We start from the raw sequence: 27,878 nt of genomic DNA, 5'->3' as shown, positions 1-27,878 counted from the left end.
AAATTATATACTCCCCCAACAGAGAACTAGAGGAAACATTACCTTTTGGTGCGGATACCAAGGTGATACCAAATGTTGCCAGGAAATAGGACTTTAAGATCCAGAAGTGCATGGCCGTAATCAAAACAGCTGTCTCCACTGCATTTACTCATTCAACAAATATCAATTGAATATTATCTGAGTGTCAGATGCTGAGTTAAAAGTTAGGGAGAGTTCTGTGTTTGACCATTAAGGAGTTCTGTCTAGTCAAAAAGTTATTTGTAGAAAGAGAAAATTTGTAATAGAGTCTGCTAAGTACTGTGGTTAAGTATATTCATACTTAAGTAATTATTTCTTCCCTTGATCTGGAAAAAGATGTACAAAGAATTATTACTAATTCTATTTAATTAGAATTTTAGCTGCTGATGTTTAGTCACTAAGTTATGTCCTATTCTTTGTGACCCCATCGACTGTAACCTGCCAAGCTCCTCTGTCATGGGATATTCCAGGCAAGAATACTGGAGTGCATTGCCATTTTCTTCTCCATGGGATCTTCCTGACCCAGAGATCAAACCCATGTCTCCTCCTTGGCAGACAAATTCTTTACCACTGAGCTACCTGGGAATTCCAAGTAGAAGTTTATGCTACTGAAAATAAAATTTTGATTTTCCTAAGTTCTATTAGAGAATGATATGATATAAATAGAAACATTTGTTATATTATTTTCCTTATGAATTTGTTTTTAGAAAATATTATTTTCTATGATTTATAGATATTTGTGTTTACCTGCCATTTTATGAGTTTATTATGAACTGCTGTTGCTAGAAGCACATTCTGAATATATAATTTCTTGTTTATTAGCCCTGAAAATCTAATTTTCTTGCTATTATATATAAACTCTCACTTCACACTATCATTAGTGTCATAAGAGCACAGTGACTGTATTTGATCTTTGAATGCATAAAGAAACATTACAACTTGAATAGGTAGGAATGATAAACATTGAAGGAACAGTATTATTTATGGTGTTTCATGGAATAGCAATACATTAGGAACTTGAGTTGTTCAACTTTTCTTTGGGTAACTAAATATGTGTCATGGAGAAGGCAATTGCACCCCACTCCAGTACTCTTGCCTGGAAAATCCCATGGACGGAGGAGCCTGGTGGGCTGCAGTCCGTGGGGTTGCTGAGAGTTGGACACGACTGAGTGACTTCACTTTCACTTTTCACTTTCATGCATTGGAGAAGGAAATGGCAACCCACTCCAGTGTTCTTGCCTGGAGAATCCCAGGGACGGGGGAACCTGGTGGGCTGCTGTCTATGGGGTCGCACAGAGTCAGACACCACTGAAGTGACTTAGCAGCAGCAGTAGCAGCAAATATGTGTCATAGTGATTTTTGTGATCCAGCCAGGTTTGTGCCTCAGACAGACTTCATCCTAGCCTTTAAAATTAATAATATGGACTCTGTGAGAGAGGGAGAGGGTGGGAAGATTTGGGAGAATGGCATTGAAACATGTAAAATATCATGTATGAAACGAGTTGCCAGTCCAGGTTCCATGCACGATACTGGATGCTTGGGGCTGGTGCACTGGGACGACCCAGAGGGATGGAATGGGGAGGGAGGAGGGAGGAGGGTTCAGGATGGGGAACACATGTATACCTGTGGTGGATTCATTTTGATATTTGGCAAAACTAATACAATTATGTAAAGTTTAAAAATAAAATAAAAAAAAAATAATAAAATTAATAATACATCATTTTGTATATTAAGAATACTACTTTGAAAAAAAAAGCATACTAGTTTGAGTTTGAAGTATTTAGAACAACAGAAACTGCTATTTTGCTTACTAACGTTATGTAAATAATTTTATGGACTTAACCAACAATATATGGTTCTGTATTTTATGTGTATGTACTCTGTTGCTTAGTTGTCTGATTCTTTGTGTGTTTTATGTAGCTCAGCGTTAAAGTACTGAGCTTGTGATCTACCTGTACTGTCAAAGAATCCCAGGAACTGTCTTTCTCTGTTTTGTTGCTACTAATCCATTTACCTCATGCGAAGTGTTGACTCATTGGAAAAGACCCTGATGCTGGGAGGGATTGGGGGGAGGAGGAGAAGGGGACGACAGAGGATGAGATGGCTTGATGGCATCACTGACTCGATGGACATGAGTTTGGGTAAACTCCAGGAGTCGGTGATGGACAGGGAGGTCTGGCGTGCTGCGATTCATGGAGTCGCAAAGAGTCAGACACAACTGAGTGACTCAACTGAACTGAACTGAATCCATTCAGAGTTGGGCTATAGCTTCTTTCTAGCTTTTACATTTGCTACTCATGGTAATCTCTTTTGCCTTTCTTTTCTGTTATTTGATATATAAGACAGAAGAGCTACAGTGGTCTAATAAATATGGTCTGTATCCCTATGTCAGAGTTTAAACCAAACTTATGACTTCTAAGTGAAAATCTTGTTAATGATACATCTTTATTTCATAGAAGACCAGTAATAACCAATTTAGAGCCCTGCATTTTGAGTAGTACTACCTTAAGTTTCTGCACTATAATACGTACCACCTTCACTAGAAATACTCTAAGCTCTGTGAATGAAATAGGATAAATTATGAAGAGAACCAGAATAGTAGTCTTCAAGGAATCACCAACAATTCTTGAAGCCATAAATAAACATACACCAGGAAAATACATCATAAAAGTTCTGTTAAATTTAAAGTTTTGGAAATAATGAAACTAAGAAAATTAGAAAGAGGCATTGATATTTTCTTTGCTTAATTGATAGAGAAGGAAATTATGGGTGGATTTTATTTATTTATGAGCTTCAGATCTCTTTTTGTTGGTGTACCTAATTTGTTCTCGACATGGATGTTTCCCTGAGTTGCTGAATTTGACTGGTTTTTTAACTGCACCTGATGATGGACTGAGGGAGGTTGTCTGGTGGGAAGGAAGCCTATAGACCACTGGACATGGAGTACGGATTTTAAGTGAGTCTGCTGAAGTAATTTCTATTTGTATGGGGTAAAGTTATCTTTCTCATGGTTTCAATGGATTAAATGGTTTTTCACACTTAATATCGATTTCAGATTAGGTCAGAGGATGTTAACTAGATTCTTATGTAGATTTCTGGTTTGGGTTATACCTCGAGAATTAGTACTAATGCGTTTCTTTTATTATCATGATAATTATAGAGCACGGCTTAGTCATTAAAGAGTCTGCCTGCAATGCAGGAGACCCAGGTTGAATCCCTGGGTTGAGAAGATGCCCTAGAGAAGGGCATGGCAACCCACTCCAGTATTCTTGCCTAGAGAATTCCATGGACCGAGGAGCCTGGCGGGCTACAGTCTATGGGGTCACTAAGAGCCAGACACAACTAAAATGACGCATAGAGCAAAAGAAATTGTATTTAAATTGATGTTAATTCTGTTTCTGTGATTGATTAAATATTTTTAAGTGTATCCTATACAGAGACCTCTTCTGCTTTTGTTAGTCTATAACTTCTTGAATACTACTTTCTCAACATTTATATTTCAATTTAATTATTTATATGTGTCAATCTTTTGATTTTCCTATTGAACATTGTGAGGATAGAACCATATTATATGTATTTTTCATAGTGCTTAGCATAGTCCTTGAATTAGTGCACAGACACACTGAATAAATGAATGAATAAGCAAGTGAGTGAATGATTTTAAAATACAAGGTAGGAGAAACTAATTTATTGAACATAAGAATAAGTAAGTGTGTTTGTATGTTAAGGAGGTAATGTTAGGAAATAGTCTAAGAAGGTCCTCAAATTTGTTTTGTTCATGGATCCAGTGAATTAACTGCTTGATTCAGTAAATTTTAAAAGTAATGTTGATTTATTGAAAGGATCTTTCATTCTTTACATAAGACATTTGTTGGTTTAATTTAATAAACCATAAGACCAAGTTTTGGGTTTGACATTAGTATTTGGAGAGTCTGTATTTTTATTTAGGTCTTTAACCTCAGCTGGACTGAAAGTATAGATTCCTAGAAAACTTTTTGTTACTTTTTAAGAAATAATTAATTTGAACATTAAGTCACATATACTGCCAAAGAGAAAACATTACATCATTAGCATATGTAAAAAGAAAATTTGAAACTGTAACAACAGGAACTTCAGTAAATATAATGGCTTGAGCAAAAACATTTATCTCTACTTCCTCTTAAAATTTCACTAAAATGACTATAAAAGATTTTCAAGAATACATAATGCCTATGGATAAAGACAAGAGAAAAGATAACGGGCAAAGAGATGTTTGTAAATTTTTGAATGATGAAAAATGAATTTATGAGTGCTAACTTACCAAGCAAAATGGAGAAGGTTGAAATCCAGTCTATAAAGTTTTAGGAATAGGTGATGACACTGACCTCTGATGGTTAGAATGAGGGATGATGATACTGAAAAACAGGAAGATTGAATTAAAGACTATATAAAGAACATATACATTCCATAGTCTTCCTCTCATCTAGGTAGGAAGCAAAAGTTTTATTCTTTTGAGATATTGAAACAAGGAGCCTCTGGACTTAAGGATATCAACATATCAAGGTACAGGGCTTAGGATTATGCTGAAAACTGAGGAAATGAAAGCCCGTTCTTCTGAACATTGGAGTACTCACTAAATTGTTCAGCTCTGAGATTACTGGAGCCTGTACATTGTCTTATCCAGGCAGAAGCCTTAAAAATTCTTCTGTGGAGAAAATTAGTAAATCTAGAGAAAGAACAGAGAGATACTAATAGATAAAAGTCTCTAAGAAAATGACAGGTGCCCCACTAAGGTCCCTATTGAGAAGATCTGTTGGCAAGCTGCTCCTCCCCCAGGTCAGGAAAACTACCAACAAATTTTTAGTACCACATTTTTACATATAAATGGACAGCAAAGGATCTTAAGACATGTGAGGAAAACCTCCAACATGAAAGAGAAGTCAAAAGTAACAAAAATGAAACTTAGAGGAGATAGAGGCAATGATGAAGAAAACAAAGAAACCCCCTTATAATAAATATCATAAGGCAATAAGAGATTTTGCATGTATGAAGCATGACCAGGAGGCAAAGAATGAGAAAGAGCACATGGAAGTTAAATGTGATTGTCAAAGAAGTAACTGGTAGTGAGGGAGGGGTAAATAAACAAAAAATAGAGTAAGTCTTCCAAAAATTAGAACAAAGAGATAGTAAATAGCAAAAAGAAAAAAACAGAGACTCAATCTAGGTGCTCTAACAGTGATTATTAGGAATTTCAAAAGTAGAGAACGGAGAAATGGACAATATTAAAGAAGCCATTCAAGAAAATTCTCAGACTCAAGGAATATGTGTTTCTAGATTGAAATGCTTTTGACCATGTAGGTAAAAAAATTTGATAAATCATACAGAAAGGTATTTTACAGTTCTTTTCAAGAATTCTGGAAAGGGTTAAAATGTAAATTAAAAAAAATGAGCAAATAACAAAAGTGACACAATTTTTGTTTTTTTAAAAGGAAGAGTTTTAATACTTTAATTAAACACTAAATCATTACCTCCTGGTAGGATTCCAGATGTGATGCCATATTAATTATGAGAGGAATGAGAGCCTCAGTCCTTTGAGATTTCTTGTTCTGGAGAGTCCCCAGTGTTCTATTCTTTTTCATTTCTCAGTTATTGCATCTTACCTTTTATATTGCTTATTAGAGACATCGTCTGTACTTTGATTTTACTTTGTGATCCATACACAATTCAAGGGTCTGAAATTTAGCATAAGTTGTTTCTTCTTTTAGGGCATGTGTTAATAATAGAAGGAAAGAAAGGAGAATAAAGCTTTTAAAGGTTTTCATGTTAAAGTAAAGTAAAAAATGTACCAAAGTTATTTAAAGGAGCATTAAAAAGCAAGTAAGGAAATTTTTTGCTTGTCTTTAACAGTTGGCATTAAGTGAAAAATTCTACATTGAGATGACGTACATATCTTCACCGTGACATTGAGTCAGCTAAATGATAAAGTCATAGAGTGACATTTCTTAATTCCACTAAGAACAAACATATATGAAAGGAAATGTAATTATTGTACACTGTATTGCTCAACTGTGAACAAGAATTATTTTGTATAGGAGTAATATGAATGTATTATTAACATGAACAATTACTATTGATGGAACCAAAGTGGCATAATAAGGATAAGTCAGAATACCCCCTCAGAGGTGTTCGAGTAGTCTACTTTGGGGGAAATTCAGAGAGGGAATCCCAGGTAAATGTGCAGGTACTCTGTGCATTGTCCTCTTCACTCTGGGCTGCATAGAACAGTCTGGCAAGGCTGCGTATGTATTTCTCTGGGAGAATGACCCTCATTACTGCATGATAAGGAGAGCACCTCTTTGATGAGAGGATGAGGGACTGGAAATCACGAGTAAAGTACATATAATTACTTCTTGCTATCCAAATTTTCACTTTCTGAGTATAGATAGTGAAAGCTTGGACGGTGAGGATATTATGTTATTGACATCTATTGGTTTTTGTATTTTAGGTGGCAAATAGCAAGAGTTTATATAGCAAGGGGTATAAGCCCTGTAACACACACAAAATAAAATATGCTTCAATTTCTTCCTGACCATTGGCTTCAAGTGATAACTGTATTGGGAGAAGATGGGTAAGGAGTATAAAGATTATGTGTCAGAAATCCAAAGAAGAGTTTAAGCAAGGTGCAACATCAGCAAGATGGTGAATAGAAACACAGTCCCCCCAGAAACACTGACTTAATGATATGCAGATCAAAATACCTCTATGAGAAGTCTAGATTATAGTTAAGTTGCAGTAACCAAGATGAACACAAAACAGGAACATTGCATTGAAACAGATAAGAGCAATTTCATTTTACCTGCATTAATTCCTTCTCCATGCAGGCACAGCTCAGCACCGAGACTGCTTTAGCCTACAACTTCCTCCTTGTGGTAGATGGGAGTGGGAAAGAGAGAGTGGAATATCTATCAAATATTGTTGGCCTTTTGGTGCACTGCCTGAGGGGCTAGATTGTGTCACATCTCATTAAAAGAGCTGATGGATCCAGCATAGTTAAGGCACCTGGGGCAGCTAAGAACAATAGACGACTGTGGGCAGCTTGCTATTGCCTGGCAAAACTCTTTGGGCTTGGGAGAAGGCACAGAAACTGAGGCTTCTCCAGAAGGGAAGGAGAGGAGTGGAGCATTTCTGGCCTTTCAGTGTGCTACCCAAGGGACCAGTTTTTGTTTCATCTTAGGAGGAGTGCTGATGAAACTGGCATACTTTGATGGGGGTAGCTAAAAACAGAGGAAACTGGCATACTTGACTGGGGGTAGCTAAAAACAAAGGAAGAGTGATAGGTTCTTTCTGTTTGAGAGGCTCCCAGAATCTCTGGCTGGGCTTACTGCTGAAGGTCTTTCCTTGTGAAATCCAGTTTATAATACCTGGGAGAGAGGTGGCTGTTTCTTCAAATGCACAGTTAACCAACACAAAGCAGTGAGGGGCATGAAGAATCAGGGAAATATTAAACATTCAAAGGAATAAAATAAATCTCTAGTAACTTACCCTAGAGAAATGGACATTTATGAATAGCTTGACAATGATTTGAAAGTAATCGTTTTAAAGAAGCTCAGAGAGTTACAGGAGAACACAGACAACTAAAGGAAATCAAGAAAATGATACATGAGGAAAAAATGAGAATATCAACAAAAAGACTAAATAACCACAGAACAAAGTTTGGAACTGAAGAATACAATAAATATGGAAAGATTCAGTTAAAAAGGGTTCCATAGGATATTCCATCAAGAAGATGGAGAAGCCAACAAATTACAAGACAAGTAGTTTGAAATTAGCCAGTCAGAGGAGCAAAAATAGAAAAAGAATGAAAAGGAGTAAAGAGAGCCTAAGGGACTAATGGACCAGCTTTAGGGATTAATTAGCATTATGGGAGTATCAGAAGTAAAAGAAAGAATGTTGCAAAAAGTTTACTTAAAGAAATAATTGGCTGGGACTTCCTTGGTGGTCCAGGGGTTAAGAATCCACCTTGCAGTGTAGGAGACACAGATTTGATCTCTGGGGAACTAATATCCTATGTGCTGTGGAGCAACTAAACCTGTGCTCCACAACTCGAGAGTTCATGCACCATAATGAAAGATAGGGCATGATGCAGCGAATATCCTGTATGCCGCAACTAAAACCTTACACTGACAAATAAAATCAGTTAAAAAAATAAATAATGGGATAAAACTTCCCAAACCTGGGTAGGGAAATAGACATCCAGATTGTTGAAGTTCAAAGGATTCCTAAAAAGATGAACCTAAGGAATCCTACACAGAAAAAAAGTGTAGCTGACCTTTCAACAACTCGGTTTGAAATGTGCAGATGCACTTATACCCAGATTTTTTCAATAAATATACAGTTGGCCTTTTGTATTTTCAGCTTTTACACTCACAGATTCAACCACCTGCAGATCAAAATTTCCAGCCGTGGTTGGTTGAATCTGCAGATGTGAAATGTGTGGATGTGGAGGGCCTATTGTACTGTGCCACTTTCTATAAGGGACTTGAACATCCGTGGATTTCAGTGTAGTCTGGGGCTCTAGGAACCACTTCCCCATGAATACTGAAGACCAACTGTATGATCAGATTCTCAGAGGTTAAAGACAAAGAGAGAATTTTGAAAGCAGTGAGAGAAAAGTGACTAGTCATATACAAGGGAGTCCCCATTAGCCAGTAAGCAAATTTATCAGGAGAGAGCTTAAAGGCCAAAAGGTAGTGGGATAATATATTCAAAATTTAGAAAGAAAAAAGCCTGTCAACCAAGGATCTTATACCTGGCAGAGCTGTCCTTCAAAAAATGATAGATAAAAACTTTCCCAGATGGAAGCTAAAGCAATTCATCACCACTAGAACTGCCTTAACAAAAAATGATAAAAGATGTTTTTTGTGTTGAATCAAAAGGATACTGAACAGCAACATATAATAGTATAAAATTCACTGCTAAGATAAATGTATAGACAGAGAAGACTCTAATACCATAATGGTGATGTATAAGTGAAGTGAAGTGAAGTCACTCAGTCGTGTCCGACTCTTTGCGACCCCATGGGCAGTAGCCTGCACCAGGCTCCTCCATCCATGGGGTTTTCTAGGCAAGAGTACTGGAGTGGGTTGCCATTTCCTTCTCCAGGGAATCTTCCTGACCCAGGGACCAAACCCAGGTCTTCCGCGTTGTGGACAGACGCTTTACCATCTGAGCCACCAGGGAAGTCACTTTTAATTCTAAAAGAGAGTTAAGAGACAAAAATGTTGAGAATAGCTAACTATAACTGCAAAAATATACTTGTGAATATACAATTTTAAAAAGCAAATTTTGACCTTAGTAACATATAATGTATATGAGGAGAAGTAAATGTAGTTTTTGTATGTGATTGAAGTTTAAGTTGTTATCACCCTTTAATAGAGTGTTATAACTTAAGTTGTTTCATGTTGACCTCCTGGTAACCACACAGAAAATACCTCTAGAGGATACACAAAAGGAAAAGAGAAAGGAATCAAAGAATATCACTAGAAAATGTTAATATTTGCAAATAAAGATATCAAGAGAAGAATAGATGGAGAAAAGAATTATAAGACAGAAAACAATTTTTTTAAATGGCAGTAGCAAGTCCTTACCCATCAGTAATTACTTTGTATATAAATGTATTAAATGCTTTAATTAAAAAACCTAGAGTGACTGAATGAATAGACTTTATATCAGACAAAATAGATTTTAAGCCAAAACTGTCAAAAGAGACTAAAAGGTCATTATATAATGACAAAAGATCCAATTTATCAGGAAGATAAAATAATTATATAATGAGATATGCCTTAACATCACAGCACCTAAATGTATAAAGGAAACATTGACAAATCTGAAGAGAGAAATAGCTAAAATAATACAATAATAGTAGGAGACTTCAGTACCCCACTTTCAGTAATGAGAGAGTATCTAGATAGACCATCAATAAGAAAATAGTGGACTTTAATGGCACTATTGACCAAATGGAACTGACAGAATTAGATAGCACATCTACTCAATAACAACAGAATACACATTCTTCTCAAGTGCCCATGGAACATTTTCAGGGTAAATCACATGTTAGGTAACAAAACAAGTATTAACAAATGTAAGAAAATTAAAGTCATATCTGTATCTTTTCCAATGACAGTGGAATGAAACTAGGAATAAAGAACATAAAACTGGAAAATACACAAAGATGTAAAAATTAGATAACACATTCTTAAAGAACCAGTGACTTAAGAAGAAATTAAAGGGAAGTAAGAAATCTGAGACAAATGAAATGAGATGCAGCAAAAGCAGTATTAAGAAGGAATTTTACATTGATAAAAAATCTACATTAAAAAATGAGGATCAAAAAAAAAAAGAACCTACTTTACACCCCATGGAACTTGAAATGGATAAGTAAACAGCCCAGGGTAAGCAGGAGGGAAGACATAAAAACAGAACTGGAATAAAAGTAGAGATCAGAAAAGCAGTAGCGAAAGCCCAACAAAACTAAGAGTTGGAAAAAAAATCAGTGACACTAGGAGCTGTTTTTGTGCAAAGATCAACAAAATTGACAAACCTTTAGCTAGAGTAATTAAGAGAAAAAAAGCTTAAATAAAACCAGAGATGAAAGAAGCAGCATTACGACTGATCCCACAAATACAAAGAATTCTGAGACACTATTATGAACAAATTTATACCAACAAATAGTATAACTTGGAAGAAGCATATAAATTCATAGAAATAGACAAGCTACCAAAACTGAATTCTGAAGAAATAAAAAAAGTGAGAAATCTATGAGTAAAGAGATTGAATCAGTAAGCAAAAACTGTCAAACAAAGGAAACTGTAGAAACAGATGGCTTCATTGGTGACTTTTGCCTAATATTTAAAGACATATTAACACTTCTTAAATGCATCCAAAAGAATTGAAGCTGAGTAAACATGTCTAAACTCATTTTATGAGGCCAACATTACCCTGATACTAAAGCTAGAAAAGACAAATAAGAAAACTGTAGAGCAATATCCCTGATAGAAATAGATGTTAAAATCCTCAACAAAATACTACTATAGCAACTATGATAGCAACCTGAATTGAACAGTACTTTTAAAGGATCACACACCGCAATCAAGTAGGATTCATTCCTGAGGTGTTTAAGGCTGGTTTGACTTACACAAATCAATAAATGTAACACACTACATAAACACAATGAAGTATAAAAATTACATGATCATTGCAGTGCTGAAGAAGCATTTAACAAAATCCAATGTTTCATTGAATTACACAATAAAATCTTTCAATAAACTAGTTATAGGTGGAATTTACCTCATCATAATAAAGACCATATGTGAAAATCCCACTACTAACAAATACTATTTAATAATGAAAAGCTGAGAGCTTTTCCTTTAAGAGCAGAGCAAGGCAAAGATGCCTACTCTCTGCTCTTCTGTTCAACACAATATTGGAATTCCTAGCCAGAGGAATTAGGCAAGCAAAAGAAATGAAAGGCATTAAGTTGGAAAGGAAGAAGATTTTCTCTAGAGATGCCATATCTACCTGTAGAAAACCCTAATGATTCCACAAAAAACTATTAGAATAAACAAATTTTATAGTGTTGGAGTATACAAAATCAATATACAAAAATCAGTTGTGTTTCTGTATACTAGCAAAGGACTGTCTTAAATCAGCTGTCCTCAAAATATCTTTATAATATCTGTAAATATTTTTATAATATTGTCAGGAAGAATAACTTGGGAATAAACATAATAACAAAGGAGGTAAAAGACTTGTACACTGAAATATCAATGAAAGAAATTTAAAACACAAATAACTGGAACAACATCCTGGGTTCATAGAGTATTCATAGTTGAGAAAGCTAAATATTGTTTAAATATCTGTTCAGTTCCGTTCAGTCACTCAGTCATGTCTGACTCGTTGCGACCCCATGAATCACAGCACGCCAGGCCTCCCTGTCCATCACCAACTCCCGGAGTTCACTCAAACTCATGTCCATCAAGTCGGTGATGCCATCCAGCCATCTCATCCTCTGTCATCCCCTTCTCCTCCTGCCCCCAATCCCTCCCAGCATCAGAGTCTTTCCCAATGAGTCAACTCTTCGCATGAAGTGGCCAAAGTATTGGAGCTTCAGCTTTAGCATCAGTCCTTCCAATGAACACCCAGGACTGATCTCCTTTAGGATAGACTGGTTGAATCTCCTTACAGTCCAAGGGACTCTCAAGAGTCTTCTCCAACACCACAGTTCAAAAGCATCAATTCTTTGGCACTCAGCTTTCTTTATAGTCCAATTCTCACATCAATACATGACCACTGGAAAAACCATAGCCTTGACTAGATGGACCTTTGTTGGCAAAGTAATGTCTCTGCTTTTGAATATGCTATCTAGGTTGGTCATAATTTTCCTTCCAAGAAGTAAGTGTCTTTTAATTTCATGGCTGCAATCACCATCTGCAGTGATTTTGGAGCCCAGAAAAATAAAGTTTGACACTGTTTCCACTGTTTCCCCATCTATTTCCCATGAAGTGATGCAACCGGATGCCATGATCTTTGTTTTCTGAATGTTGAGCTTTAAGCCAACTTGTTCACTCTCCACTTTCACTGTCATCAAGAGGCTTTTTTAGTTCCTCTTCACTTTCTGCCATAAAAGTCATGTCATCTGCATATCTGAGGTTATTGATAGTTCTCCTGGCAATCTTGATTCCAGCTTGTGCTTCTTCCAGCCCAGCGTTTCTCATGATGTTCTCTGCATAGAAGTTAAATAAGCAGGGTGACAATATACAGCCTTGACGTACTCCTTTTCCTATTTGGAACCAGTCTGTTGCTCCATGTCCAGTTCTAACTGTTGCTTCCTGACCTGCATATAGGTTTCTCAAGAAGCAGGTCAGGTAGTCTGGTATTCCCATCTCTTTTGGAATTTTTCACAGTTTATTGTGATCCACACAGTCAAAGGCTTTGGCATAGTCAGTAAAGCAGAAATAGATGTTTTTCTGGAACATTCTTGCTTTTTCGATGATCCAGCCGATGTTGGCAATTTGATCTCTGATTCCTCTGCCTTTTCTAAAACCAGCTTGAACATCTGGAAGTTCACGGTTCACATAATACTCAGCAATCTACAGATGTAATTCTGTCCCTATCAGAATCCCAATGTACTTTTCACAATAGGACAATGCTAAAATTCATGTGGAACCAAAAACGAGCCCAGATATTATTTTTCTGGAGTTGAGCTGTAGGAGTTGCTTGTATATTTTTGAGATTAGTTGTTTGTCCGTTGCTTCATTTGCTATTATTTTCTTCCATTCTGAAGGCTGCCTTTTCACTTTGCTAATAGTTTCCTTTGTTGTGCAGAAACTTTTAAGTTTAATTAGGTCCCATTTGTTTATTTTTGCTTTTATTTCCAATATTCTGGGAGGTGGGTCATAGAGGATCCTGCTGTGATATATGTCGGAGAGTGTTTTGCCTATGTTCTCCTCTAGGAGTTTTATAGTTTCTAGTCTTACGTTTAAATCTTTAATCCATTTTGAGTTTATTTTTGTGTATGGTGTTAGAAAGTGTTCTAGTTTCATTCTTTTACAAGTGGTTGACCAGTTTTCCCAGCACCACTTGTTAAAGAGATTGTCTTTAATCCATTGTATGTTCTTGCCTCCTTTGTCAAAGATAAGGTGTCCATATGTGCGTGGATTTATCTCTGGGCTTTCTATTTTGTTCCATTGATCTATATTTCTGTCTTTGTGCCAGTACCATACTGTCTTGATAACTGTGGCTTTGTAGTAGAGCCTGAAGTCAGGTAGGTTGATTCCTCCAGTTCCATTCTTCTTTCCAAGATGCTTTGGCTATTTGAGGTTTTTTGTATTTCCATACAAATTGTGAAATTATTTGTTCTAGCTCTGTGAAGAATACTGTTGGTAGCTTGATAGGGATTGCATTGAATCTATAGATTGCTTTGGGTAGTATACTCATTTTCACTATATGGGAATGCAAACTAGTACAGCCACTATGGAGAACAGTGTGGAGATTCCTTAAAAAACTGGAAATAAAACTACCTTATGATCCAGCAATCCCACTGCTGGGCATACACACTGAGGAAACCAGAAGGGAAAGAGACACATGTACCCCAATGTTCATCGCAGCCCTGTTTATAATAGCCAGGACATGGAAGCAACCTAGATGTCCATCAGCAGATGAATGGATAAGAAAGCTGTGGTACATATACACAATGGAGTATTACTCAGCCATTAAAAAGAATACATTTGAATCAGTTCTAATGAGGTGGATGAAACTGGAGCCTATTATACAGAGTGAAGTAAGCCAGAAAGAAACATACCAATACAGTATACTAACGCATATATATGGAATTTAGAAAGATGGTAACAATAACCCTGTGTACGAGACAGCAAAAGAGACACTGATGTATAGAACAGTCTTATGGACTCTGTGGGAGAGGGAGAGGGTGGGAAGATTTGGGAGAATGGCATTGAAGCATGTATAATATCATATATGAAACGAGTTGCCAGTCCAGGTTCGATGCACGATACTGGATGCTTGGGGCTGGTGCACTGGGACGACCCAGAGGGATGGTATGGGGAGGGAGGAGGGAGGAGGGTTCAGGATGGGGAACACATGTATACCTGTGGCAGATTAATTTCGATATTTGGCAAAACTAACACAATACTGTAAAGTTTAAAAATAAAATAAAATTAAAAAAAAAAGAGAAGGAAATCTTGCAGTAACAACATGGATAAACCTGGAGAATATTATGCTGAGTAAAATAAGATAGTTACAGAAGGACAAATACTCCATGACTCCACTTACATGAAGTATCTATGATAATCAAACTCATAGAAACAGAAGGTAGAACTGTTTTTTGGGGAGGGAGGTCTGTTGGAGAGGCAGAAGTGGAGGAGATCTTGTTCAGTGCATATTTAGTTTCAGCTATGCAAGAAAAGTTCTAGAGATCTCCTGTACAGTATTATACCTGTATTTAACAATACTGTATTGTGCACTTAAAACTCAAGAGGATAGATTTAATATTGCATTTTCTTACCACAGTAAAAAAATTTTAATACGAAATACATGAGGAGAAACAGACAGTTCCTCATTTTATTAAAGGAATTTTAGCAACGAAAAGAAATTGCAAAAGTGTACATCACTTAAGGAAGACATTAATGAGTGTCGAGAAGTGCTGTTTTTTGTTTGTTTTTTAATGTCTTTTTATTATTTAAATTATTATGTTTGAGTGAAAATGTAACATATATAATTTGATTAAAAATAGATAAAAATATGTGACCATTCTGATTCTGAATGTGTTGATCTGTTAATTTGAAAATTGTATATATTAGCATAGCAGATTTTGAGGCCTCTTATTTTGAAAATTCTAAAGTTACTTGAATAAATAGCCTATATTAAGCAGCATTTATTAACCACAAATGTTTATTTTGTTATATTCTGTGTGCCATTTGTTATAAACACCTTTTTCCTATTTTGGTTTATTTATTTGAAACCTGAGTGGTTTAAAACCTTCTTGAATAATGATTATGACTGGGGACATGGAGTGTGGTAAGGCAGGGTATCAGTTCTGAGGTTTTGTGTTGGTTCTAATTAGGGCAGTAGTCTTACCAGGAGACCAGATCAGTTTCAGCCACAAACTATGAGAGCAGAAAATTTTGGCAAGTTGGTTCACTGATACTCTGACAACCCGTTTTTACATTGACTTTGAATAGTTTTAGAGTCTCGAGTAATCCTAAAATGGATGGAGTATGTTGGCATTCTTATAAATAAATATCTGGGATCTCTTTTGATTGCTTTACATAGTTCCTGGTACATACTTTTGAATCACTGAAATTGCCTCTCATTCTGGGTATATGACTTGAAACTAAAAATAAAAGAATTTAGAAGGTCTAATTTATGCTTTTTATTAGAAGGAGAAAGAAAGCTAGGCCATTTTTGCTTTTCTTAGATGAGCTTCAAATAACCCTTCTAACTTGAAAGTGTAAAACTTAAAATACATTGTCACTTGTTAAGAGTTAGTTACCCTGAAAACCAGCTCTTATTTTCTTTATATAGAAATATAGTGCTTCTGCTTCACTGTTATTTAGAAAGTTGTTAATTAGTGGATACTGAATATTATAATTTTAATATGGTTTCTTTCTATTGATTAATCGACTGATTTAGCATCACATATTTATGGGATGTTTAGGAAAGACTCAGCAGTGTACCAGGCACTGTGAATACAGTGATGAACAGGGCAAATATAACCTATTGGTGCATAGAATTGTGGCCAAACCATACTTGTGTCTGCAATATAAGGAATATCAAACTGTATTTAAAATATTTCATATATAATTATTTCATTTCTTCAGACCTCTAATAAAGTTCTGATACTGTTATGGCAGAGACTGCTGGTGCTAACCATCATCTGTACTCTTTTTTGGGGCATCCAGGAAGACTGTGTTTCCCAATTTCCCTTGCCTTTAGATATGATATTTTGACTGAGTTCTGGTGAATTGGCTGTGTGTGTGTGGGGGGGTGTATATTGGCATATCTTGTTTTATTGCACTTACAGATACTTCATTTTTTACCAATTGAAGGTTTGTGGCAGCCCTGTGTCCAGCAAGTCTATTGGCAGCATTTTGACTACAGCATTTGCTCATATTTGTTACGGTGATGTGTGATCAGTGATCGTCAATGTTGTTATTACAATTGTTTTGGGGTGCCAAAAACTGTGCGTAAGATGGTGAATGTAATTGATAAATGATATATGTGTTCTTACTGGACATCCCAGGTGCACTAGTGATAAAGAACCCACCTGCCAATGCAGGAGTCGTAACAGACTTGGGTTTGATACCTGGGTCGGGAAGATCCCCTGGATGAGGACCTGGCAACCCACTGCAATATTTTTCCTGGAGAATCTCATGGCTAGAGGAGCCTGGCAGGCTACAGTCCTAGGGTCACACATAGTCAGAGAAGACTGAAGTGACTTTGTGCACACATACACGTATGTGTTCTGACTATCCCTTTGATTGGCAATTCCCTCCCTTTCTTCTCCTTGGGCCTCTGTATTCCCTGAGACACAACAGTTTTGGAATTAGGCCAATTAAAACCCTTACAGTGGCCTCTGTTTAAATGAAAAGAAGAGTTCCAGTTCTCTCACTTTAAATCAAAAACTAGAAATGATAAGCTTAGTGAGGAAGACATGTTGAAAGTTGAAATAGGTCTAAAGCTAGGCCTCTTGTGCTAGTTAGCCAACTTGTGAAAGCAGAATTCTTGAAGTCAATTAAAAGTGCTACTCCAGTGAATGTATGAATGATAAAGCAAAGCAGCCTTATTGCTGAGATGGAGAAAGTTTTAGTGGTCTGTATAGAACATCACAACCAGCCACAACATTCTCTTAGACCAAATTCTAATGCAGATCAAGGCCCTAACTCGCTTCAGTTCTGTGAAGCTTGAGAGAGGTTATGAAACTACAGGAGAAAAGTTTGAAGCTAGTAGCAGCTGGTTCATCGAGTTTAAAGGAGGAAGCCACTTCCAGAACATGCATCGGTAAGGTGAAACAGCAAGTGCTGATGTAGAAGCTGCAGCAAGTTATGGAAGATCTAGCTAAGGTTTTTAATGAAGGTGGCTACACTAAACAAGGGATTTTCCGTGTGGATGAAACAGCTTTCTATTGGAAGAAGATGCCATCTAGGATTTTGATAGCTCAAGAAGGGAAATCAACAGGCTTGCTTCAAAGCTTCAAAGGACAGGCTGACTCTTGTTAGGGGCTAATGTAGCTGGTGGGTTTAATTTGAAGCCAGTGCACCTTTATTTTTGTTCAGTCACCCAGTCGTGTCCAACTCTGCGACCCCATGGACTGTAGCATGCCCAGTCCTCCCTGTCCCTCACCATCTCCTGGAGTTTGCCCAAGTTCATGTCATTGCATTGGTGATGCCGTATAGCCAAGGATAACTGCCTTGTCGTGGCAAAGAGGCTTGTTTAACTCAGTGAAGCTATGAACCATGCAGTACAGGGCCACCCAAGATGGATGGGTCATAGCAGAGAGTTCTGATAGAGTTGTACAATGTGATTAATGTTATTTTCATGCATGTTACACAGCATTCATTCTGAAAATCATGGATTAAGAAGAAATTTTGATTTTCAAGTCTTACTATTTAAGAAATACATTTTGTAAGGCTATAGCTGCCATTGTGATTCCTCTGATGAATCTGGTTCAGTTGAAAAACTTATGGAAAGAATTGTATAAACTTAGTTGATAAAACAGCAGCAGCAGGGTTTGAGAGAATTGGCTCCAGCTTTGAAAGAAGTTCTATTATGGGTAAAATGCTGTCAAACAGCATTGCATGCTACAGAGAAATCTTTCATGAAAAGAAGAGTTGATCCATTGAGCAAGCTTCATTGTCATCTTATATTAAGGAATTGATACAACCACCCAACCTTAAGCAACCACCACCCTGATTAGTTAGCAGACATCAATATTGAGGCAAGATCCACCACCAGGAAGAAGATTGCAGCAAGACATTGAAACCTCAGATGATGGTTAGGTTAGCAATTTTAGCAATAAATAATTAAATTATGTATATTTTGACATAATATTGTATGATGAATAGACTACAGTATAGTTAAAACATAATTTTATATGCACAGGGAAACCAAAAAATCCGTGGCTTGCTTTAGTTGTGATGTTTGCTTTATTGCACTGTTGGATCCAAACCTATAATATCTCTGAGGTATGCCTGTACCACCTTTAGGCCTGGCACAATATAGTCACTTTAAGGCGCTTTTCTTTCTACCAGCTCTCTTATCTCATCTGCCAGCTGAATAGAGAGGATTTTCAGGACTCAGCACACCCAAAAAATATACTCAGGAAGCCTAAGTCTCTGAGTGACTCGGTAGATCAGAGCATTCTTCCTCTTGAATCCTCGTCTAACTTTTGACAGAATAATGTGAAAGAGAAGTAACTGGGTTTAGGTACGTGCTAAGCCATTGAGATCTTGGGGTTGTCTTATTTTAAAACTTGATTTTTTTTCTTTTGAAAAATTTGGAACAATAGTTGTTGTTTTAACATTTTGTAAAATGCATATCAAACTACCCTTTTTTTGATTACTTCTCTTTTTTTTATTTCTAGTTGGAGATAACTAAGGATAGTTTTCTTTGCTATCATTCACTATGCTGATAGGTCAAATAATCCATGGGTGTTTTAAGAATCTCAAATGAATGAAATATATCATGGGTGTTAGCTAGAGTGTTATGAAGTACTTAAATAATTGCATATACTTGATATGTTTAATGCCTTTAAACTAAATGCATTTCATAATTATAACAGATATGAATGACTAAGGTTTTTAAATCACTGTTCTTTTTATCTTATTGAAAATAATTGACTTATAATGTCATGTTAGTTTCAGGCATACAGCAGTGATTTATTATATATATGTTCTTTTTCAGATTCTTTTTCTTTATAGGTTATTACAAAATATTGAGTATAGTTCCCTGTGCTATATGGTAGGTCCTGGTTGGTTATCTGTTTTATATACAGTAGTAGATGCACTGTTCTTTTTATTTTCTGAATATTATTTAAAATTGGCTAAACTTTTAAAACTTAAGAGTGAAGAATTTTATTTAGAAAGTCTGAATGTAATAAAATCCATAGTATGTCATACATAAAACTCTAGAACTTTTAGTTCACTTATTGCTAATTCTATTTATAAATGTACATACACTCCTTAATAAGATATTTGATGTAACAAGTTTTTACATTAAAGCCTCCAACATCGTTGTTGTTGTTTACGACCCCATGGACTGCAGGATGCTAGGCTTCCCTGTCATTCCCTATCTCCTGGAGTTTGCTTAGATTCATGTCCATTGAGTCAGTGATACTATCTAACCATCTCATCCTCTGCTGCCCTCTTTGCCTTTTGCTTTCAATCTTTCCCAGCATCAGGGTCTTTTCCAATGAGTTGGCCCATTGCATCAGGTGGCCAAAGTATTGGAGCTTCAGCTTTAGCATCAGTCTTTCCAGTGAATATTCAGGGTTGATTTCCTTGAAGATTGGTTTAATCTCCTTGCTGTCCAAGGGACTCTCAAGAGTCTTCTGCAGCACCACAATTTGAAAGCATCAGTTCTTTGGCACTCAGCCTTCTTTATGGTTAACATCCCTATATGACTGTTGGAAAACCCATCGCTTTGACTATATGGACCTTTGTCAGCAAAGTGATGTCTTCTTTGCTTTTGAATATACTGTCTAGGTTTGTCATAGCTTTCCTTCCAAGGAGCAAGTGTCTTCGAATTTCATGGCTGCAGTCACTGTCCACAGTGATTTTGGAACCCAAGAAAAGAAAATCTGTCATTGCTTCCACATTTTCCCTTTGAGGTGATGGGACCAAATTCCATGATCTTAGTTTTCTGAATGTTGACTTTCAAGCCAGCTTTTTTCACTGTCTTCTTCCACCCGCATCCAGAAGCTCTTTAGTTCCTCTTCACTTTCTGCCATTAGAGTGGTATCATTTGCATATCTGAGGTTGTTGATATTTCTCCCGGCAATCTGGATTCCATCCTGAACTTCATCCAGCCCAGCATTTCGTATGATCTACACTGCATATAATTTAAATAAGCAGAGTGACAGTGTACAGCTTTGTCATACTCCCTTCCCAATTTTGAACCAGTCCTTTGTTTCATGTCCATTTCTAACTGTTGCTTCTTGACCTGCATATAGGTTTCTTAGGATATAGGTAAGGTGGTCTGGTATTCCCATCTCTTTAAGTATTTTATGCAGTTTGTTGTAATCCACACAGTCAAAGGCTTTGGCATAGTGAAGCAGAAGTAGATGTTTTTGTGGAATTCCCTTGCTTTTTCTATGATCTAATGAATGTTGGTAATTTGATCTCTGGATCCTTTGCCTTTTCTAAACCCAGCTTGTATATCTGAAAGTTCTTAGTTTATGTACGGCTGCAGCCCAGCTTCAAGGATTTTGAACATAACCTTACTAGCATGTGAAATGAGTGCAGTTGTGTGGTAGTTTGAACATTCTTTGGCATTGCCTTTCTTTGGGATTGTAATGAAATTGGTTTTAGCTCATATCATTTTTTGTGTCATAAAGTTTAGGGAATAATCTTTGAAAACATGTGGGGAAACTTAAGAATTTTGTAAAGATTTATAGTTGTGGTTTATTGGACGATTTCTAGAAATTTTTATAGAGAAAAATAAAGTTAATGTCTTCAGCAGAAGTGAGGACTAGTACTTTTTATTTCTATTGTACTCTCTCTGGTTCACTGAGAACTCTCTGTTCTCTACAGAAAGTTATTGAGCCCATCCATTGAGTTGTTTATTTTGGTTTTTATACTTTTCACTTCTGAAATTTTCATTTGGTTCTTCTTTGTATCCTCTCTCTTTGCTGAGACTTTCTACTTTGCTGAGGCTTCTAGCTTATTTCTTATGTCTTTATAATTGCTTGTTAAACCATTTTTATTATGGCTGCTTTAAAATTGTTGAATAATTCTAACATTTCTGTCATTTTGGTTTTAACTTTTATTGATTGCTTTTTATTCAGTTTTATATATTCTTAAATTTTGGTATGATTAGTGATTTAATTACAGCTAGTCGTTCAGATATGATGGGCTGTGTGTCTTATTTAAACCTTTTGTTAAGTTTGCTTTCTCTGAAATCAGTCCACCAGGGGAAGAAGTGGTGTTTCTTTTCTATTGACAGGAGAGGTTTGAAGTTCAGGTTCCTGTCTTGATTCATGATGACGCTTGAGGAGTAGGGAGGGCTTCTCATTACTGCTGGATTGGCGTGGGTTTTACCGCTCTCTCGTATGACTCCACTGACATATTCTGTTTGGGAGGAGCAGTAGTGCTTCTTTAAGGCTCCTCGTGTGGCTTCCACTGAGACATGGTGGGACAGGAGCCTTTGTTGGACAGTGGTGAAGGTCCAGCACTCTGACTCTCTACTACCCACGTCTGACACTGCCCCAGTAGGGAAAGGGATGTGGGGAGTCTTACTACACTTTTGCAAGAATTGGAGTTTAGGTTCCCCAGTTGGCCTTTGCTGGTGTGGGTGGTAGTTGAAACAAGAGTTGTTGTTTTTTTTTGTTTTTTTTTTTTTTTTTTTTTTTGTAGAGAATGATAGGCTGGGGTAGAGTGGTTATTGTGTAAATGTTTTCTTTTTTTATTAGGCTATCCCCTTCCTGTTCCGTTTTTGCTAGGACTTTTTCTTACTGACTTCCCTGGTGGCTCAGATGGTAAAGCATCTGTTTACAATGCGGGAGACCCAGGTTCGATCCCTGGGTCAGGAAGATCCCCTGGAAAACGAAATGGCAGCCCACTCCAGTACTCTTTCCTGGAAAATCCCATGGACGGAGGAGCATGGTAGGCTACAGTCCATGGGCTCGCAAAGAGTCAGACATGACTGAACGACTCCACTTTTCTTCTTCTTTTTTTTTTCTTTTTTTAAAATTTTTATTTATTTTAATTAGAAGCTAAGTACTTTACAATATTGTATTGGTTTTGCCATATATCAACATGAATCCTCCACGGGTGTACATGTGTTCCCAATCCTGAACTCCCCTCCCACCTCCCTCCCCATACCATCCCTCTGGGTCATCCTTACTGCACTCATTGCACCATTTATACCGCATTAGGTCATTGACATTTTTTGCTCCAGGTCTGGGAAATATGAGACAAAAAGAAAATCATAATTTTCTTATCACTGTGTTGTTTCTTAACAATCTTTCTTTCAAGATTCCTAGCCAGTCTGCCTTTTGCCCCTCACACCATTGGAGTTTTCCTGTTTATTTTATATATAACGACCATGGGTTTTGGTTGTGTTTTGAGGGAGACAGAAGGAAAAAGTACATTTTAGTTCTTTTTTGTAGGAGTGAAAGATGATTATGTTTTTTAAATCTTATATTTTGACACTAGATTTGGGAGTTAGTAGTACTGGAGAGTCGGACACGACTGAGCGACTTCACTTTCACTTTTCCCTTTCATGCATTGGAAAAGGAAATGGCAACCCACTCCAGTGTTCTTGCCTGGAGAATCCCAGGAACGGGGGAACCTGGTGGGCTGCCGTCTATGGGGTCGCACAGAGTCAGACACGACTGAAGCGACTTAGCGGCAGCAGCAGCAGCAGTACTGGAGAAGGAAATGGCAACCCACTCCAGTGTTCTTGCCTGGAGAATCCCATGGACAGAGGAGCCTGGAGGGCTGCCGTCTCTGAGGTCACACAGAGTCGGACATAACTGATGTGACTTAGTAGCAGTAGCAGCAGTACTGATGTTGTTGGAACCCAGTGTTCAAAGTGGGGCTTAAACAGTTTAATAAGTGATGATTTTACCCTACGGGAGAGTGTTGTGTCCTCCTCCTTCCCCTTCCATTTGTAGTCTTTGCTGAGTGTTCACAACTCTCTTTCCTATTGAGTTCTGAATTAAAATAGCATTCTGGTCAGCCCTCTGCTATGCGTTTGCACAGGTGAGAGAGCCTGTTTGTCATATCTGCTCTAGAGTGTTTATTCAGTTGAACATAATTAAGTGAATTAAAATGGGAGGGTCCCAACTGGACTACATTCAGCATCTATAAAGTTGATGTAGTTACTCATAAAGTCAAGTGAAATAGGTCATTAACTATTACTTGGGGGTCTTTGTCTTCAGACTATCTTGTCGTAATCTATGTGCGGGCTGTTGTATCTGAGAATTCTAGCAGTTAAGAGTAGGCTGTCAAATAAGAAAGCTGTGGTACATATACACAATGGAATATTACTCAGCTGTTAAAAAGAATGCATTTGAATCAGTTCTAATGAGGTGGATGAAACTAGAGCCTATTATACAGAGTGAAGTAAGTCAGAAAGAAAAACACTGATACAGTATATTAATGCATATATATGGAATTTAGAAAGATGGTAAATATCAATAACCTCAGATATGCAGATGACACCACCCTTATGGCAGAAAGTGAAGAGGAACTAAAAAGCCTCTTGATGAAGGTGAAAGAGGTGAGTGAAAAAGTTGGCTTAAAACTCAACTTTCAGAAAACGAAGATCATGGCATCCAGTCCCACCACTTCATGGGAAATAAATGGGGAAACAGTGGAAACAGTGTTAGACTTTATTTTTTTTGGCTCCAAAATCACTGCAGATGGTGACTGCAGCCATTAAATTAAAAGATGCTTACTCCTTGGAAGAAAAGTTATGACCAACCTAGATAGCATATTGAAAAGCAGAGACATTACTTTGCCAACAAAGGTCCATCTAGTCAAGGCTATGGTTTTTCCTGTGGTCATGTATGGATGTGAGAGTTGGACTGTGAAGAAAGCTGAGCGCAGAAGAATTGATGCTTTTGAACTGTGGTGTTGGAGAAGACTCTTGCGAGTCCCTTGAACTGCAAGAAGATCCAACCAGTCCATTCTGAAGGAGATCAGCCCTGGGATTTCTTTGGAAGGACTGATGCTAAAGCTGAAACTCCAGTACTTTGGCCACCACATGCGAAGAGTTGACTCATTGGAAAAGACTCTGATGCTGGGAGGGATTGGGGGCAGGAGGAGAAGGGGACGACAGAGGATGAGATGGCTGGATGGCATCACTGACTCGATGGACGTGAGTCTGAGTGAACTCTGGGAGTTGGTGATGGACAGGGAGGCCTGGGGTGCTGCGATTCATGGGGTTGCTAAGAGTCGGACACAACTGAGCGACTGAACTGAACTGAATGATGACCCTATATGCGAGACAGCAAAAGCAACACGGATATAAAGAACAGACTTTTGGACTCTGTGGGAGAAGACGAGGGTGGGATGATTTGGGAGAATAGCATAGAAACATGTATATTAGCATATGTGAAATAGATCAGCAGTCCAGGTTTGATGCATGAGACAGGGTGCTCAGGACTGGTGCATTGGGATGACCCTGAGGGATGGGATGCGGAGGGAAGGGGGTTCAGGATGGGGAACAAATGTAAATGGCTGCTGATTCATATCAATCAATGTATGGTGAAAACCACTAAAATATTGTAAAGTAATTAGCCTCCAATTAAAATAAATTAATAAAAAAAAAGAAGAGTAGGCCTTCAAGTACTGCCACTGGGAATTATCCTTTAGATTTTTTGTTTGTTTGTTTAGGGGAGTTATATAATAAATTTATAATTAGTAAACAAATCAAAAAGTTTTAAAAATATCTGTAAATCTAAGCTGTGTTTTTCCTATGAATGGCAGGCATAACCAGTCTGTCATCTGGAAAATCACTGAGAAATCTTCATTCCTTTAATAAATTTATAGTTTTATAAGGTTACTCAGGAGAATATAAACTGAATCCAAAGAGGTGATGACAGAAACTCATTGAGTAGGATTGTAGTACTTTCAGTTCAGTTCAGTCGCTCAGTCGTGTCCGACTCTTTGTGACCCCATGAAATGAAGCATGCCAGGCCTCCCTGTCCATCACCAACTCCCAGAGTCCACCCAGACCCATGTCCATTGTTTTGGTGATGCCATCCAACCATTTCATCCTCCGTCGTCCCCTTCTTCTCCTGCCCTCAATCTTTCCCAGCATCAGGGTCTTTTCCAATGAGTCAGCTCTCCGCATCAGGTGGCCGAAGTATTGGAGTTTCAGCTTCAACATCAGTCCCACCAATGAACACCCAGGACTGATCTCCTTTAGGATGGACTGGTTGGATCTGCTTGCAGTCCAGGGACTCTCAAGAGTCTTCTCCAACACCACAGTTCAAAAGCATCAGTTCTTCTGCGCTCAGCTTTCTTCACAGTCCAACTCTCGAATCCACATATGACCACTGGAAAAACCGTAGCCTTGACTAGACGGACCTTTGTTGGCAAAGTAATGTCTCTCTCTGCTTTTGAATATGCTCTCTAGGTTGGTCATAACTTAACTTATAAGGAGCAAGCGTCTTTTAATTTCATGGCTGCAGTCACCATCTGCAGTGATTTTGGAGCCCCCAAAAATAAAGTCAGCCACTGTTTCCACTGTTTTCCCATCTATTTGCCATGAAGTGATGGGACCGGATGCGATGATCTGAATTTTCTGAATGTACTTTACTGTATATTAAAATTTTGAAGACTGTCTTATAGCAATAAAAATTACCTTTTAAACAAATGTTGCTTCTTTTTAAACAATTAAGAAAAGACAGATAAATGTTCAAATAATATCTCAAGCATTAGAAAATATAAACAATTATGGTAACTTTAAAATGTTCACATGAGACCACGACATAAATATTTGGCCACTCAGTAGCATTGATAAAGGCTTTCTTATTCTTTTCAGTGTCTTTTGTAAATTTTCATGTTATCATCAAAAATAAATGTTTCAAAGGAAAATGAGCTAGATATAATTATATATAAACAATGCTGAGATCAATAGCATTTAAAGTAGTTAAGAAGTAAACTGAACATGAAATACACTTCTGCATCTGCTTATTTTAAAATACCTGGAGGCCTTGTTTTATCCCAAAGGCATTTCTAATTTGCATAGCAAAGATAATATTATTTATATTTTCCTTTAATATTCAGATATGTTTGTTTTCACCAGAGAAGAAATGCACCTAACATGTGAAAGCTGGTATCTAAATCTGTGCTTAAGAATCAGTAAGGTTTAAAGTAAATAACTTCTGGTTGAAATGGAAAAATAGTGAACTTTCTGAATTTCACATTGAGGTCATGAAATAATCTGATTTATGATAGCATATGAAAGACAACAAATGATCCCAAATTATCATCTCACACTTTGGATTAAACTGAGTTTCTTATAGATACTAATTTGAAAAATGGATTTTTGGAAATATCTTGAAAGTGATAATTTCACCAACAAAATGACTCTTGGAATTTTAAATGAACTTTATTACTTGATAAATTATCAAGTATATATATGTGTTAATAAAATTCTTGCTATTTTAGAATTTTAATTTTAATTTATATAAACATGAATATTTATTATAACATATACTGTTATCTTTGTAGTATTCAATAAATTAAAAAAAACCTTAGTAAAAGCAGTTAAATGCAGTACTTATGATAAAGATGTCTAAATTTCACTTTATATTTGAAGATATGGTTCTTTTCAAGAGTGAGCAAATTAATGGAGGTAAAAAGTATTATAAAAAGATAAAATGAGATAATCTTCAAGTTGTGCATATGGATAGTTGTGAAGTAGGAAGTAGCTTTGGAGAAGGTGATGGCACCCCACTCCAGTACTCTTGCCTGGAAAATCCCATGGACAGAGGAGCCTGGTAGGCTGCAGTCCATGGGGTCACTAAGAATTGGACACTACTGAGCGACTTCACTTTGACTATTCACTTTTCTGCATTGGAGAAGGAATCCCAGGGACGGGAGAGCCTAGTAGGCTGCAGTCCATGGGGTCACTAAGAGTTGGACACGACTGTGAGACTTCGCTTTGACTATTCACTTTTCTGCATTGGAGAAGGAATCCCATGGACAGAGGAGCCTGGTAGGCTGCAGTCCATGGGGTCGCAAAGAGTCGGACATGACTGAGTGACTTCACTTTCACTTTTCACTTTCATGCATTGGAGAAGGAAATGGCAACCCACTCCAGTGTTCTTGCCTGGAGAATCCCTGAGACGGGGGAGCCTGGTGGGCTGCCATCTATGTGGTCGCATTGGACATGACTGAAGCAACTTAGCAGCAGCAGCAGCAGCAGGAAGTAGCTTTGGAATTGTGAATTGTATTGAGGAAGAAGTACAGCCTTACTTCTATGATCGTGTACACATTTGCCATTGGGATTATAAATGAGATAATGAGGTAACTACCGTTTTAGCAGAATGCCCACAATCATAATTGGTATTGCAAGATTAACCTATTAAACCAAAAATAGCAGTACATATTAATAACTATACTTATAACTGC

At 37.2% G+C, this 27,878-nt stretch overlaps 1 protein-coding gene across 5 annotated transcripts in view; it reads left to right on the top strand.

Moving 5' to 3' along the window:
- CNTLN (centlein) overlaps nucleotides 1-27,878 on the top strand; it is a 341,020-nt gene that overhangs the window by 23,803 nt on the left and 289,339 nt on the right. The window lies entirely within an intron of this gene.

This window comes from Bubalus bubalis, chromosome 3 (assembly GCF_019923935.1).
Source record: "Bubalus bubalis isolate 160015118507 breed Murrah chromosome 3, NDDB_SH_1, whole genome shotgun sequence".
Classification (NCBI taxonomy): domain Eukaryota; kingdom Metazoa; phylum Chordata; class Mammalia; order Artiodactyla; family Bovidae; genus Bubalus; species Bubalus bubalis.
Note: the sequence above shows the minus strand (reverse complement) of the source record. Positions and strands in the feature narration are given on the sequence as shown.